This window comes from Felis catus, chromosome A3 (genome assembly GCF_018350175.1).
Source record: "Felis catus isolate Fca126 chromosome A3, F.catus_Fca126_mat1.0, whole genome shotgun sequence".
Classification (NCBI taxonomy): Eukaryota; Metazoa; Chordata; class Mammalia; order Carnivora; family Felidae; genus Felis; species Felis catus.
Window position 1 is genome coordinate 18,444,559 of NC_058370.1, and position 17,746 is coordinate 18,462,304.

Here is a 17,746-nt window from a genome sequence, read left to right on the forward strand (position 1 = left end):
ACACAATCCTCCACAGATAGTATAAGAAAATTATAGACCAATTTCACTTATAAATATTAATATGAATATTTCCATATATTAAAATAGTCAATTGAATCCAATTTTTTAAAAAAAATTTTTAATGTTTATTTTTGACAGAGAGAGAGAGAGAGAGAGAGAGAGAGAGAGAGAGAGAGACAGAGCATGAGTGGGGTAGAGGCAGAGAGAGAGGGAGACACAGAATCTGAAGCAGGCTCCAGGCTCTGAGCTGTCAGTACAGAGCCTGATGCGGGGCTCGAACTCACAGACTGCGAGATCATGACCTGAGCCGAAGTCAGACGCTCAACCGACTGAGCCACCCAGACACCCCGAATCCAATTTTTTTTATTATAAAACATGGTCAAATAGAACTTATGCCAGATGTTTTACAGAAGGATGGTAACAAGTCAGAAAATTTGACAATGGATGTACCACACTGGCATGTTAAGAGATAAAAATATATTATTATCTTAATAGTCTCAGAAAAAATATTCAATAAAACTCAACATGCCTACAATTTTAGCAAATGAGAAATGGGGGGAGGGTAACCTAAATATGTACCTAAAATAATAATAATAAAGTCCATAATAAACATAATACTTCATAGTTAAATTTCAAGGAAATTTCCATTAAAATTAGAAACAACACACAAATGCCTGGTATTTCCCCTTCTGTCTTTCTCAAGGTTTTAGTCATTTCAGCAGGCAAATAAATACATAAGAGGAAGAGGAAGAAGAAGAAGAGGAGGAGGAGGAGGAGGAGGAGGAGGAGGAGGAGGAGGGTAGGGGAGGAGGAGGGGGGAGGAGGGAGAAGTTAAGATGGCAGAGAAGTAGGGTGACGCTGAACTTTCCTTGTCCCTCTTACACAGCTGTATTAAGGTCAAATCACCTGGAACACCCAGGAAATCATCTGTGGACTGCCAGAAGGATCTCCACAGTTGGAGGGAGACAGCATGGCAGGTTCAAGGTGTGTGAAAGTACATTAGGGGAGAGATAAAGGGCAGTGCCACAGGGGGAGGGAACCCTTTCTGTGGGGAGACAAAATGGAGAGAAAAAGAAAGAGGTGGAGAGACTGCAGCATTGGGTTCATACAAGAGGGCCCACGGACTGGGGAGCAAAAAGTACTGAGTGTCACAGGGTTTTTTTGCAAACAGGGTGTAGAATTCAAACTCTGGGGTTTTGGAAATGCATGACTTTCCACAGAGTGGAGCTATGGCCGGAGGTCCTGGGAGGAGGGAGCTGGCCCCAGAGTGCATAGGGTGGTGTAGGGATCTCTAGGGAGCACTGAGCGAGAACATTCCCCTTCCTGGAGTACTTTTGGAAGAGGGTATATTTCCTCCCCAAGGCACCAGCAAAAGGCGTTTCATCAGCAGGGGACAGAGGCACGCCCAAAGAGAATGTAACTTTTGCTGCCTTTAGTGGTACTACACCAGAGGTTCTGCCAACTACAGGCCTGGGACTGTTTCTCAGGGACCAAGGACATCAGACACAGTGTGGAGAAACTACTATGGAGGAAGGGGGTGGGTCCACGCAGTGCTGGGTCCTTTAAGACTTCGGGTTTTGAATCCCAGTCGTGCACCGGAGAAAAAACACAGGAGACTGTCACAGGATGAGTTGACTGCCCTAGCTACTCTGTGAGGGTCACCTGAACAGCGACGGGGGGCGGGGCTGAGATCCCCAATTGGGGAACGAGAGATTGGGGTGGCGCCATTTCCCCCCCAACGTCAACACAGAGACCCCCAGTGGAGGCAGGACCTGCTTACACCAAACCCCACTTCCCACCGCTCTCCCCACCGCCCCACCCCCACACCTGTGCCTGGAGCACGACTGACTGAGCCAGCATAGCCAGCTTCTCCTCCACATCAGCACAGCCAGCACCCTCCATGCACCAAGTGTACTAAAAATCAAGTGCTTCAAAACAATGTCTGCAGTTCTGGTAGAAATAGAACCAGGCTTACTTTTTTTTCTTTTTTTTCTTTCTTCTTTTTCTCTTTTGGAATCAGGCTCATAGTTTCCTGTTTGTTTGTTTTTTTCATTTCCTTCTCTCTCTCCCTCCCTCTCTCTCTCTCTCTCTCTCTCTCTGGATCAGACTTCTTTTTTCTTTTCTTTCGTTTTTCTTTTCTTCTTCTCTTTTTCCTTTCTTTTTCTTTGGAATCAGCCTTATAGTTTTTTTATTCTCCGTGGGGTTTTTTTGTTCCCTTTCCTTTTCTTTTCTTTTCTTTTTTTTTTTTTCTTGGTGGGCCAGTGCGGGTGGGGGGAATCGGGGTTTTTTTCCCCTTATTTCCAGACTTAGTTTAACAAGCAAAGCAAAGCACACCTAGTTAAAGTTCCAAACACTCCCCACTGCAAGCAAGGAGGAGCTCTGAGGAGGGCAGACCAGTGGAGAAGAGTAGCCAAAACATTACAACAGAGTGCACACAGCATACATCAGAAACACTTCCTGAAGTGCCAGACGCTGGACAGTGTATGACCCCTTTTTAATACAGCATTACTCTCAGGTGCAGGAAGCATACCAAGCTTTTAAAATATAGAAGCTTAGCAAAAATGACAAGATGGAGGAATTATCCCCAAAAGAAAGGTCAAGAAGAAATCACAACCAGGGACTTGTTCAAAACCGATATACACAATATATCTAAACAGGAATTTAGAACAACAGTCATAAAACTATTTGCTGTGCTTGACAAACGCATAGAAACTGCAGAGAAACACTTGCTGCAGAGACCAAAGACCTAAAAACTAGTCAGGCTGAGATAAACATGCTATAACTGAGATGCAAAACTGGTCACAATCACAATGAGGATTGAAGAAGCAGAGGAGAGACTAGGTGACAAAGAAAAAATTGTGAAAAATAATGAAACCGAAAAGGAAGAGAAAAGGAAACTATAAGATCATGAGGAGAGATTTAAATAACTTAGTCATTCCAGGGGCACCTGGGTGGCTCAGTCAGTTGAGTGTCCAACTTTGGCTCAGGTCATGATCTTGCAGTTCATGAGTTCAAGCTCTATGTCGGGTTCTGTGCTGACAGCTCAGAGCATGGATCCTGCTTCAGATTCTGTGTCTCCCTTTCTCTCTTCCCCTTACCAGCTCTCTCTCTCTCTCTCTCTCTCAGAAATAAATAAACATTGGGGAAAAAAAACCCAAAACTTAGTGATTCCATAAAAGAAAATCTATATCATAGGAGTCCCAAAAGAAGAAGAGCAGGGGAAAGGAGGTAAAAGGTTTAATTGAACAAATTACAGTTGAGAACTTCCCTAATCTGGGGAAGGAAACAGGAATTCAAGTCCAAAAGGCACAGAGAACTCCCCTCACAATCAACAAAAACAGGTCAACACCACAACATATCATAGTGAAATTTGCAAATTACAAAGATAAAGAGAGAATTCTGAAAGCAGCTAGGGACAAAAGGTCCTCAAGCTACAAGAGTAGACACATAAGGATAGCAGCAGACCTGTGTACTGAAACTTGCCAGGCCAGAAGGGAGTGGCAGAAAATATTCAATGTGCTGAATGGAAAAAATATGCAGCCAAGAATTCTTTATCCAGCAAGGCTGTGTCATTCAGAACAGAAGGAGAGATAAGGAGTTTTCCAGACAAATAAAAACAAAAAGATTTCGTGACCACTAAACCAGCCCTCCAAGAAATATTAAAGGGGACTCTCTGAATTAAGGGGGGAAAAAAGAAGATCAAAGCAACAAAGACTACAAAGGACTAGAAAATATCGCCAGAAACACCAACTCTACAGGTAACACAAAGGCTCTAATTTCATATCTTCCAATAATCACTCCGAATATAAATGGACTAAATGTTCCAATCAAAAGACACAGGGTGTCAGAATGGATAAAAAAAAGATCCATCTATATGCTGCCTACAAGAAACTCATTTTAGACCTAAAGATACCTGCAGATTGAAAGTGAAGGGATGGAAAACAATATATCGTGCTAAGATGTCAAAAGAAAGCCAGAGCAGCCAAACTTATATCAGACAAACTAGATTTTAAAATAAAGACTGTAACGAAAGATGAAGAAGGATGTTATATCATAATTAAGGGGTCTACCCATCAAGGTCTAACAATTATAAATATTTAATGCCCCGGACTTGGAAGCACCCAAATATATAAATCAATAAGCATACAGAAACTCATTAATAATAGTATAATAATAGTAGGAACTTTAATACCCCACTAACAGCAAAGGATGGATCATCTAAGCAGAAAATCAACAAGGAAATGATGGCTTTCAATGACATACTGGACTGAATGGACTTAACAGACATATTCAGAACATTTACACATTCTTCTCGAGTGCACATGGAACATTCTCCAGAAAAGATCACATACTTGGTCACAAATCAGCTCTCAACAGTTTCAAAAAGATCCAAATAATACCATGCATATTTTCATATCACAATGCTATAAAACTTGAAGTCAACCACAAGAAAAGATTTAGAAAGCCCTCAAATACAGGGAGGTTAAAGAACATCCTACTAAAGAATGAATGGGTTGACCAGGAAATTAAGAAATTAAAAATACATGGAAGCCAATGAAAATAAAAACACAACACTCCAAGCCCTTTGCGATGCAGCAAAGGCAGTCCTAGGAGCAAAGTATATTGCAATGTAGGTCTACCTCAAGAAGCAAGAAAGGTCCCAAATACATAATCTAACCTTACACCTAAAGGAGCAGGAAAAGGAACAGGAAATAAAGCCTAAATCCAGCAGAAGAGGGAAATGATAATGATTAGAGCAGAAATAAATGGTATAGAAACAAACAGAAAAAAAAAAAACCCACATCAGAACAGATCAACAAAACTAAGAGCTGGTTCTTTGAAAGAATTAAAAAAATTGATAAATCCCTAGCCAGACTTATTAAAAAGAGAAGAGAAAGGACCCAAATAGATAAAATCACAATGAAAGAGAAGCGATCACAACCAACAACACAGAAATACAAACAATTATAAGAGAATACTATGAAAAATTATATGCCAACAAACTGGGCAATCTACAAGAAATGAACAAATCCCTAGAAACATACAAACAACCAAAACCAAAACAGGAAGAAATAGAAAATCTGAGCAGACCTATAACGAGCAAAGAATTTGAATCAGTAATAAAAAATCTCCCTATAAACAAAGTCCAGGGCCAGATCGTTTCCCAGGGGAATTCTATCAGACATCTAAAGAAGAGTTAATACCTATTCTTCTCAAATTGTTCCAAAAAATAAAAATGGAAGGAAAGCTTCCAAATTCATACTATGAAATCAGTATTAACTTGATTCCAAAACCAGACAAAGACCCCACTAAAAAGGAGAATTACAGGCTAATATCCTTGATGAACCTGGGTGCAAAAATTCTCAACAAGACACTAGCAAATCGAATTCAACAGTACATTAAAAGAATTATTCACCATGGTCAAGTGGGATTTATTCCTGGGCTGCAGAAGTGGTTCAATATTTGCAAATCAACCAACATGCAATACCACATTAATAAAAGAAAGGATAAGTACCATATGATCCTGTCAATAGATGCAGAAAAAGCATTTGACAAAATACTGCATCCTTTCTTGATAAAAACCCTCAAGAAAGTAGGAACAGATGGAATATATCTCAATATCATAAAGGCCATATGCAAAAGATGCACAGCTAATGTCATCATCAATGAGGGAAAACTGAGAGCTTTCCCCCTAAGGTTAGGAACACTATATGGATGTCCACTCACCATTGTTCAACATACTACTGGAAGTCCTAGCCTCAGAAATCAGACAACAAAAACAAATAAGAGACCTATAAATTGGTAAGGAAGAAGTCAAACTTTCACTATTTGCGGATGACATGATACTCTATGTGGAAAACCCAAGATTCCACCAAAAAGCCACTAGAACATGAATTCAGCAGTTATAGGACATAAAATCAATGTATGGAAATCTATACACCAATAATGAAGCAGCATAAAGAGAAATCAATGAATTGATCCCATTTACAATTGCACCAAAAAACACAAGACACCTAGGAATAAACCTAACCAAAGAGGTAAAAGATCTGTATGCTGAAAACTATAGAAAGCTAATGAAAGAAACTGAAGAAAACACAAAGAAATGGAAAAACATTCTGTGCTTATGGATTAGAAGAACAAATATTGTTAAAATGTCCATACTACACAAAGCCATCTACACATTCAATACAATTCCTATCAAAGCAAAACCAGCATTCTTCACAGAGCTAGAACAAACAATTCTAAATTTGTATGGAACCAGAAAAGACCCAGAATAGCCAAAGGGATGCTGAAAAAGAAAACCAAAACTAGAGGCATCACAATCCCCAACTTGAAGCTGTATTACAAAGCTGTAATCATCAAGGCAGTATGGTACTGGCACTGACAGACACATAGATCAATGGAACAGAATAGAGAACCCAAAAATGCACCCACAAATGTATGGCCAACTAATTTTCGACGAAGCAGGAAAGAATATCCAGTGGAAAAAAGGCAGTCTCTTCAGCACATGGTGGTGAGAGAACTGGACAGCGACATGAAGAAGAATGAAACTGGACCATTTACATTATACACAAAAATAAATTCGAAACGGATGAAAGGCCTAAATGTAAAACAGGAAGCCATCAGAATCCTAGAGGAGAAAACAGGCAGCAACCTCTTTGACCTCAGCCACAGCAGCTTCGTACTTGACATGTCTCTGGAGGCAAAGGAAACAAAAGCAAAAATGAACTATTGGGACCTCATCAAGGTAAAAAGCTTCTGCACAGTGAAGGAAACAATCAACAAAACTAACAGGCAACCAAAAGAATGGGAGAAGATATTTGCAAATGACATATCGGATAAAGCATTAGTATCCAAAATCCATAAGGAACTTAACAAACTCAACACCCCAAAACAAATAATTCAGTTAAGAAATAGACACAAGACATTTTTCCAAAGAATAGACATTTTTCCAAAGAAGACACCCAGACAGCTAACAGACACGTGAAAAGATATTCAACATCACTCATCATCAGGGAAATACAAAGCAAAACCACAATGAGATACCACCTCACATCTGTCAGAATGGCTAAAATTAACAACTCAGGCAACAACAAATGTTGGCGAGGATGCAGAGAAATAGGAACCCTCTTGCACTGGTGGTGGGAATGCAAACTGGTGCAGCCACTCTGGAAAACAGTGTGGAGATACCTCAAAAAATTAAAAATAGAACTATCCTACGGCCTAGCAATTGTACTACTAGGTTATTTATCTAAAGGATACAAAAATACTGATATGAAGGGGCACATGCACCCCAACGTTTATAGCAGCACTATTAACAATAGCCAAAGTATGGAAAGAGCCCAAATGCCCACTGACTGATGAATGATAAAGAATATGTGGTATATATATGGTCATGTATATATACGTATATATACACATATATATAATGGATATATATATTGGAATATATATATAATGGAATATTACTCAATGATCAAAAAGAATGAAATCTTGCCATGTGCAACAATGTGGATGAAACTAGAGTATATTATGCTAAGCAATATAAGTCAGTCAGAGAAAGACAAATATCATATGATTTCACTCATAATGTGGAGTTTAAGAAACAAAATGGATGAACACAGGGGAAGGGAAGCAAAAATAAGATAAAAACAGAGATGGAGACAAACCATAAGAGATTCTTAAATACAGAGACAAACTGAGGGTTCCTGGAGGGGTGTTGGGTGGGGGGATGGGCTAAGTGGGCAATGGGCATTAAGGAGGGGACTTATTGGGGCGAGCACTGGGTGTTATATGTAAGTGATGAATCACTAAATTCTATTTCTGAAACCACTATTACACTATATGTTAACTAACTTGGATTTAAATTTTTAAAAAAGAAGGAAATCTTGCCATTTGCAATAACTTGGATGGAACTAGAGTATATTATGCTAAGAAAAATAAGTCAGTAAGAAAAAGAAAAATATCATATGGTTTCATTCATATGTGGAATTTAAGAAACAAAACAGGTGAACAAACTGAGAGTTGCATCAAGGGAGGTGGGAGGGGTCTGAGCTAAATGGGTAATGGGCATTAAGGAGGACATTTGTTGGGATGAGTACTGGATGTTACATATAAGTGATGAATCACTGGGTTCTACTTCTGAAACCAATACTACCATGTATGTTAACTAACTTGAATTTGAATAAATAAATTTTAAAGATAATAAGATGAAGAAATATGTCATACAAGAACTGGAAAGTAAGGGGTGCCTGGGTGGCTCAGTTGGTTGAGTGTCCGACTTTGGCTCAGGTCATGACCTCATAGTCAGTGAGTCCGAGCGCCGCGTCGGGCTCTGTGCTGACAGCTCAGAGCCTGGAGCCTGCTTCGGATTCTGTGTCTCCCTCTCTCTCTTCCCCTCCCCTGATCACACCCTGTCTCTCTCTGTCTCAAAAATAAATAAACATTTAAAAAAAAATAAGAATTGGAAAGTAAAAGTTGTCATTATTTTCATTCTTGTCATTATTTGCCTACAATCTGATTGCTACTCTGAAAATCCCCAAGAATCTAAAAACTACTAAAACACACGGGGTATTTGAGTTCAGTTGCTTAATTTAAATTCAAAGTTTTTTAAATCCCAGCAGTTATTTTTATACACCAAATACAGCCAAATTAGAAAAGGTATATAGAATTAAAAAAAAAAAACAGCATTCACATTAGTCAAAAATCATAAGGTAACTGGGAGTAAATCTAACCAGAAAAGTGTAAGACTTTATGAAGAAAATTACAAAACATATTAAAACACTTTTTGAAGGTCTGACCAAATGACAAGTTCTATTATGAATAAGAAGGAAGACATGTCATAAGGATGCCAGTGCTCCACAAATTAGTTCATAAATTCCATACAATTCTAAGCAAAATCCAAATAGGGCTTTTCATGGAACATGTGCTAATTCCAAAATTCACATATAAGAGTAATAACCTAAGAATAGCCAAGGCAATTCTGAAAAGGAAGAAAGTGAGGTGAGGGGTTTATCTGGAAAGATAGGATGAACCTATCATAACTGGGGCAGTATGGTATTGGTGCAGGAATAAAACCATAGTCCCCTGGAACAGAACAGAGAGCATAAAAGCAGACCTACCTATGTATATGAATGAAGAATATGAGAACATTGCATATCGATATAGCCATTACCAGTTTGGGAACAATTTGACTTCTGCATGCAAAAACAAAACATTATACCTTTGCTTTCATGCCACATATAATTTTTAAAATTGCAAATGGCTTGGGGACCTACATGTGAAAAATTATTTTTAAAAGAAAATGTATACTTTGTGAACTCACAGTTGGGAAGAATTGCTTAAACAAGAGATTAAAAAAGCATAAACCATAAAGGAAAGATGGACAAATTAAAATTAAAGCCTTCTCTGTAGGGAAAAAAAAGATACTATAAACAAAATGAAAATGAAAAGACTAGACAAAGTGAGGTCACCTGTTTGTAATGCACACAGCCAACCAAGAATTAATACCCAGAGTATGTAAAGAACATCTACAAATCAATAAGAAAATACAGTGTTCAAGTATGATCCCTAAATCGAAAGTTACAATAGCAGGTGTCCCAAATTGCAGGTGCTAATTTTTGACCAAGCAATTTCTTACTGTGGCACCTTTACACCCTATAGCACAATAAAGCTCAGTTTGCTGGAAGCTGATAAGTGCCTACGTCAATCAGAAGTGGACAGAGGTTTGTGATAATATCAAGATTTAAATGGAGTAATTTGGTGTTTCTGGAGGACAGGGCGAGATAGAACAACCAGATATGGGAAGTGAGAAAACAGTGAGAAAGTCATGGCTAAAATAAATAAACAAACAAGTAAACTCAGGCTCCAGGAAAAAAATGAGACAGTAAGCTTATTGACAGAGGGATGTGAGGATCGATAAGTTTATCAAGGGTATCTGCCCAAACCCAGGATGGGGAAACTGTCTTAGCAGTAGTGCCATAGGAAACATTCCAGAGTTGGAGTCATCAGTGAGGTCCATGTGAACCAACAGTGGGATATCACTGCCAAACAGGCTACAGCCTTAGCCGCACCACTAGGAGTATCATGTCCATAGGAAAGAAGGTTGGAGCAATTATCTTCTCACTAATCAGACCACACTTGGAAATGGTGCTCTGTTTCAGGCCTCCCACTATGAAGAGGACACCTAGGAAAACATACTTTCCCATCAACAAAAGGTTAAAAGCCATTCCCATTGAGTAAATGTGTATGGTAAACCTACTGTTTGTTCATCAGAGTACTAGGTGCTGGGTTTAGGATGATGATCAAGACATGTACAGTCTCCACCCTTACAGACTGGGTATGGAAGAAGGGGGCAAATGGGAGAAAGTTAAACAACACCTCGCCAGAAGGGCCCATTTTTAATTTAGAAGGTGCTAAGGGAGCAGAAGGAGAGGCATTGTATCAGTCAACTTGGACCATGTTCAGCTGTAGTGACAATAATTCCTAGGTTCCAACTGCTTATAACCACAAATGCTTAGTTCTCGCTCTCACTGATGTCCATTGTGGGTCAAGATGGCTCTCTATTCCATCTGCTCTTCATTCTAGGACCCAGAATGGAAGATTAGCCTCTCTGCCAATCTCATATTAGAGGGAAAAGCACAATGGCAGAACCATGCGATTGTCCTTAAAGCTTCTAATCAGAAGTGGCGTGCATTCTGTCACATTTCATTGGTCAGAGCAGGTCACAAGGCCAGCCATTGTGACAGTAAGGTGGAAAATAAAATCCTCCTGCAAGAATGGGTCCAAAGAACGCCTGGGTGGCTCAGCCGGTTGACCATCCGACTCCGGCTCAGGTCATGATCAGGTCCGTGAGTTCGAGCCCCGTGTCGGGCTCTGTGCTGACAGCTTGGAGCCTGGAGCCTGCTTCTGATTCTGTGTCTTCCTCTCTCTCTCTCTGCCCCTCCCCCACTCATGCTCTGTCTCTCTCTGTCTCAAAAATAAATAAGCGTTATTAAAAAAAAAAAAAAGAACGGTTCCAAAGGGGAAAAGCTCAGAAAGAAGAGGCGACAAATATTTTAGAAAAACAAATAATAAATAAAATCAATAAAAAAATGTATAAGAATATATATTTACTTAGGAAATGGATAAGAATACATGTGATATAAAGAAAAAATGAATGTATATGTTCAGCAAGAGACACTAATGATGATGGCAGCAATATTCTTAATAAAAACTGGACACAACTGAAATGCCCATCAAGAGTAGGCTAGATCTGGGGCACTGGGTGGCTCAGTCAGTTAAGCGTCCGACTTTGGCTCAGGTCATGATCCCACGGTTCGCGGGTTCAAGCCCTGTGTCAGGCTCTGAAGCCTGGAGTCTGCTTCAGATTCTGTGTCTCCCTTTCTCTCTCTCTGCCCTTCCCCCACTTGTGCTCTGTCTCTCTCTCTCTCTCAAAAATAAATAAACAGTTAAAAAGTTTTTTAAAAATAAAAATCAGTAGGCTAGATCCAAAACTGATGGCATATTCATACAATGGGTCATACAGTGGAATAACACACAGAAAAAAATAAAAGAATGAGCTACCGTCACATTCAACAACACAGATGAGTGCAAGGAGCCACATACAAGAAGGGAACATAGCATGCTTCCATTTATATGAAATTTAAAAGAAAGCAACATTAATCTATGGTGATCAAGATCAGAATAGCAGGTGCTTTTGAGAATTATCTTCTAAGAAACATGAGGGTCTTCTTAGCCTTTGAGGTGCTAGGGACATTTTATATCTTTACTTGAATGACTATATACTTAAACTGAATTCACTTAAGTGTATGCAAGTTACTTTAATTAAAAAAAAGAAAAAGCATTTGCCGTAGACCCCTAACCTGGAGAGAGGGTCCTCTCAGTGAAGGCTTGCCAGAGGAAATTACTAATAAACTCAGACGTGAAAAATGAGCAGAAACCATCCAGGAGGATCAAAGGAACACATTGTAGGAAGAGCAATACATCTATGTGCATCCTGGGGGACCACAGAAGTCACGGCACAATCAAGATGCTAAAATACTTTCTAAATGACTAGTATGTTTGCTGCCAAAGGGAGCACTGAGAGAGAGCCATGACTGGAGAGGACCAACATTGCCAACCTTGAGAGGCAGGTTAAGGATTTGGGTCCTTTATGTGAAGAGCATGGGAATCCACTGACTGGTTTGAAACAGGGAAATGGCAGAGTACTGTTTCATTTTGGAAGAATAGCTCCACACACAGTAAAAATGAAGATGGAAGGGGCAAAAGGGAAGCTGGGAGGTCAGCTAGGACACTGCTGCATTTGTCCATGGCCAGAGAAGAAAGAGGTCCAAAACAGAATAACTGAGGGGCGCCAGGATGGCTCAGTTTGTTAAGCGTCCGACTTCATTCAGCTCAGGTCATAATCTCACAGTTTGTGGGTTCAAGCCCCGTGTTGGGCTCTCCACTGACAGTGCAGAGCCTGCTTGGGATTCTCTCCTCCCTCTCTCTGCTCTCTATCTCTCAAAAATATTTTTTAAAAAATAGAGTAACTGATAGTAATAGCCACATAGCTTTTGTCTCATTATCTATGCTAATGAGCCATGGAAGTGATGACAAGAAATCAGATTCAAGAGATAGTTAGGAGGGAGAATTGATAGCACTGCAAGATGTCATGTGATAAACAGCTAAAGAAACCAGGATTTACTCATTCTGAAGGGGAATACGCAAAGTGCCAGCCCAAATATGCAGGGTTGCTATGCAGAAGAAGCAGAAATACTTGGGGACAAACCAGACTGCATGGGCAAAGTCGCAGCAAAGTGCTTTCTCCTGTCTGTACTCCCCAGTCAGGGTGCAGACAGCACCAGATGTAGTGCTAGGAAGTGCCAAGCACAAGCTGGATGATTACCTTGCAAAGATTCTGTGCAAACGAGCCAAGCAAAGGTTGGACCAGTGACATCCGAGGTTCTATGATGCTCAAGTCCCGTGGACAACAGGCAGCTCATTTGTCTCCTGTGAGGCTGAATCTTTTAACACTGCAGGTCTGGTCTCTGATGATATTTGCCACAACTTACATACTGTGATCTGGGCTTTCTGCCCAAAATGTGCCCATCATCCCCACATGCCTTAATTCCTATATATCCTTGAACTTGTCAGGGTATATTTTAATTATCTTTTCCTGTGTTCATCAACCCCCAAGAGACTGTGAACTACACTCTCTGAGGCATAATGTCTGACTCATTTTTATTTCCCAGAGCCTATCACATGGCCAGATGCTACTGAGTGGATGAGCAGACTACCTATATTTTTAAGTTGCATAATATTCCATTGTATGGATGTACTAACATGGAACTGTATTCCCTGGTACGGATGTAGCAACATGAAACCCCAGCACTTCTGAAATCAGGTGGGCTGAGGGGGTGCAGCATGAGAAGAGTCTCATGAGAACCTGCTATGTTTATCATTTTTATTTATTTTTGGCAAAAAGTGTCTATCAGGGCACCTGGGTGGCTCAGTCAGTTAAGCATCCAACTTTGGCTCAGGTCATGATCTCATGGCTCGTGAGTTCAAGCCCCGCATCGGGCTCTGTGCTGACAGCTCAGAGCCTGGAGCCTGCTTCAGATTCTGTGTCTCCCTCTCTCTCTGTCCTTCCCCACCTCCCTCTCTCTCTCTCAAAAATAAATACACATTAAAAAAAATTTTAAGTGCCTATCAAAAATGGCCATCACTTGCCTATTGAATGACTCCTAGAAATCAATACACATTTATGAACAGAAACGAGAACCTTCTTCTTTAAAAAAAATATGAAGTAGGACTGAACTGTTGGTAGAAAATGTAGGTTTTTAATATGCAACACCTCAGTGGGAAATGCAGGTCTCCGTTCCTCTGGCTGACAGTTCCTAATGACAGCAATAAACCAAGGTGCCCCCATTGGACAAACAGATGTTCTGAGTTGACAAAAGGGGACCAAACACTGCCCCAGAAGTGCTATCACTTCTGTTTTCTAATTGGTGAACCCTGTTTAAGGGCCTAGGCTATAATAAATATGTGCTTTAGCACCAAAGAAATGGATGTACATACAACAGGAACATGTAGCCTGGAAAAAAAAACAGGAAGAGGATGTTATCAATGTGCCAGTGAAGGTAGGTAGAGGAGTTCTGACTGCTTCACTAAGATACTTCAAAGCAAGTTCAGAATGAACTGGAGTGGAAGGAAGTGGTGAGCAAAAACAGAGAGATGTAGTAATTAAAGTTAATTACTCTTGTTACTATGGTAGCAACCCAGAACAAGCAAAATTAGACACACATTCAAGGTGAATTCTAAACAGGGCCCTGTGCTTTCCTGCACTAAGAAGCTAGGAGCAGACCTGTTATTTAATGGAATTAAATTCCATCGTTAACCCACTTTACTCCAAAGACAACCTTCTTCCATCCTTTCAGGGCTGCAACAGCAAAAGTGTTATCTGACTCCTAAGATCTCCTACCCATATTTGCAAAGGCCATTCTTTTCAGGATGGCCAATTTAGGTGATGTCTTGGTTGGAGTCCCCCAGAAGCTGATCCTAAGATAAGGATTCAAGTACAAGTAATTTGTTGGGGGTGGGGCGGAGTGAAGAAGTAAAACAGGAAAGGGGGCCGATAAAGGGTGTGTCTGTTTGGTTTTTTGTTTGTTTTTAATGTTTATTTATTTATTTTGAGAGAAAGAGAGAGAGAAGGGGAGGGGCACAGAGAGAGAATCCCAAGCAGGCTGTCAGCATAGAGCCCGACATGGGGCTCAAACTCATCAACTGGGAGATCATGACCTGAGCCAAAACCAAGAGTCAGATGCTTAACCGACTGAACCACTCAGGTATCCCAAAGGGTGTGTCTTAAGGCAAGTTTCCGTTCCAGGCAACTGGAACTCGACCCCACTGGGGAACTCTGGAAGCCAACTTAGAACATGTGCAGATAACAGAGTTATCCTGCCCAAGGTTCGAGGGACTGGGTTATTTATCTAGCGACCATGAGTCATGGCTGAAGGTGCTCCCGAAAGGTGTTAATCCCCTGGCACTTCCACATCTGCATTCTGGCCCATGAAATGGGAGCAAGAGGGATACGCATCATTTCCAACTCAGCACATGAAATCCTCTCACTGAGCCTCTCACTGGCTCATCTCCTTCCGCTTTCCCCTCTGCAGAAGGCTGGAATGGAAGTAACTGCAGGTGGTCACAGAAGCCACAAGTTGAAGAAGGAAGAACCCCGAGACGACAGGGACTTGAGCCCCTGAATGGTCAGCTAAAGAACTAGGAATGCCCATCTTGGACTTTGTGAAACCCAGAACTGAAACTAATTTCTGAGCCATTAAGGATTTTTGGTGTGTTTGTTGCAGCAGGTAACGTTACTTTAATTAACACGTTATTCTCTTAATATTTACCAAACTGATAGGCAAACATCTCACTCTTGCTTTAACCTGAATTTCCCTGATTACCAGGGAGGTTATATATTACTTCATGTATAGTTCAAATGTCCTCCACTCCTCTACTTTTGGAGGGTATAAAGGTGGTCATTGTATCAGTGAAATCAGAATTCCACTGCCCTCCCTTGTACGAGATCAGGTCCCCATCCTCACCTTTATACGTATATACACACACTCTATGACATCCCTCTCTAACCCTCCCCAAGAAGTATCTCACAAAAGGTCCCATGTCATCCTACATCCCCACCTGCCCCTTCCCTCCCCTGGCTCTAATCCAGGCACTGACCTGAATGACCCTCAGGTCACATCTGCCCTGCTGCTGACACTACCCCAGATTTCCTTGATGTTTTGGCTTTCTTCTGTGCACGCACTTCACCCTGCCAGCAGAGACACCCCTTCTCTTTCTTTATCCCCTCCTCTTGTAGGGGGATCCCACAGCAGAGATAGCTGGGGGTTTAGCATCCTTAGGTATTTTTTAACACACATAGCCCTCTCCCCTTCCAGAAAACATACACACAGAATGATTGGGAGAGGACCGGAGTCACGTTGTGTCTGAGATCCCTAGTTCCCTGTCCTTTGGTAAAGATGAACACAATCGCTCTGTGCTTTCTCTTCCCATGACAAATTCTCTCCCAGGCATTCAGATGCCCCTGCCTAAAAAAATCAGCCTCTGTTGGGCCTGCCTCAAGACCATCAGATGTATTTGAACCCCAAGGATGAACCATGCTCAGTTTCTTTCATAGGAGACTCCTGACATCTATGAAATCAGTGGATGTGAGTACAAAAGAGTGAAAAGGAAGAATGCTCTCAGTTCCTGATTTCTGCAAGTCTGTTTCAGCCTCAGCTTTGATCCAGCTGGAGCCACAGTCACCCAAAATGTATGGATCACATGAGGTGGTTTTTCTTTAAATTGTTGCCTATCACATAAGAGTAGTTTTCTCCAGGGTAGAGTTTTCTGACCAGACAGAAACCCCTACCTCCATCCTCCCACCCCAGATTCCTTTCTGGTCCCAGGAAATGAGAGTCTTTCCTCTCTGGGTATCAAGTCCAGCCTCTGATTGGATGACTGGCTCTGGCTTGGGCTTCTTGGTCTTAAACAAGAGTGAATCCCTAGAGCAATGCCTATAGCTTACTACCTGGAAGGGCCAGTCTTGGCCAAGCCTGGGCCCCCCTGAGCACACTAGGCAGAAAAAAGACCTCCAGGTGACTCAACTCTACTTCTAAGACTGAGATTGTTGAGACCTCATTGCCATGCTCAGGATGTACCCAGAACCAAGCACATAAAGAACGCTACCAGAGACCCCGGCTGAAGGAGTAGAGGGTATGAGCCAGGGTCCCACCAGGACATGGATTCATCCCAGATGGTTCAAATGAAGACTTCAGTAAAGAGAATACTTACAGCTGTGGGGCTCATGCTTGAAGTGCATCAGAATCACCTAGAGGGCTTATTAAGAACTAGATTGCTTATTTCCCCGATGGGGTGTAGCCCAAGAATTTGTGTTTCCAACAAGTTCCTAGGGGATGCTGATGCTGCCAGTCTGGAGACTACCTTTTGAGAACCACCAGTTTACAAAGCTAAGAATTAGGGGATTGTGGTCTTTCCATACAATGGAATATTATTCAGCCGTAAAAAATGAATCGAGTGCTGACTCATGTTACAATGTAGATGGATCCTGAAAACATTATGCTGAGGGAAAGAAATGACATAAAAGGTCACATACCGTAAGATTCCTTTTATATGAAATATCCAATAGGAAAATCTATAGGCACCAAAAGCAGACTCATGGTTACCAGGAGCTGGGGAAAGAGACAATAGGGAGAGATCATCTAATGGATATTTTTCTGGTGATGAAAAGGTTTTGAAACTAGAGAGAGGTGGTGTTTTCACAACACTGCAAATGCACTAAAAGCCACTGGCTTGTATACTTTAAAATGGTTAATTATATGTTATGTGAGTTTCATGTCAACAAAATGTTAAGGAGGGGGGAAAGGATAGAAAGACACTCAGAAACTAGCAACACAGCAACTCTCACTACCCTAGGCCTGAAGAAACAAGGGGAAGGTATAGGTATAGCAGTGGTGAAGCCCAGGAAGAAACAGAACCATGGTAGAGAGATCACTCAGTGAGCAGTAGATATGAAAGGGGCAGCTAAGGTCAGAGACATGGGACCTATGCAGAAAGGGAGAGATTAAAGACCCAGGTCTCTGTCTCACCACCCTCTGATCTCCTCTCATTGGCCAAAGCCAAGCAGAAGCCAGGTAGCACAATCCATATAGAACAGCCCCACATGTCACGGAGCAGGATGGAAATG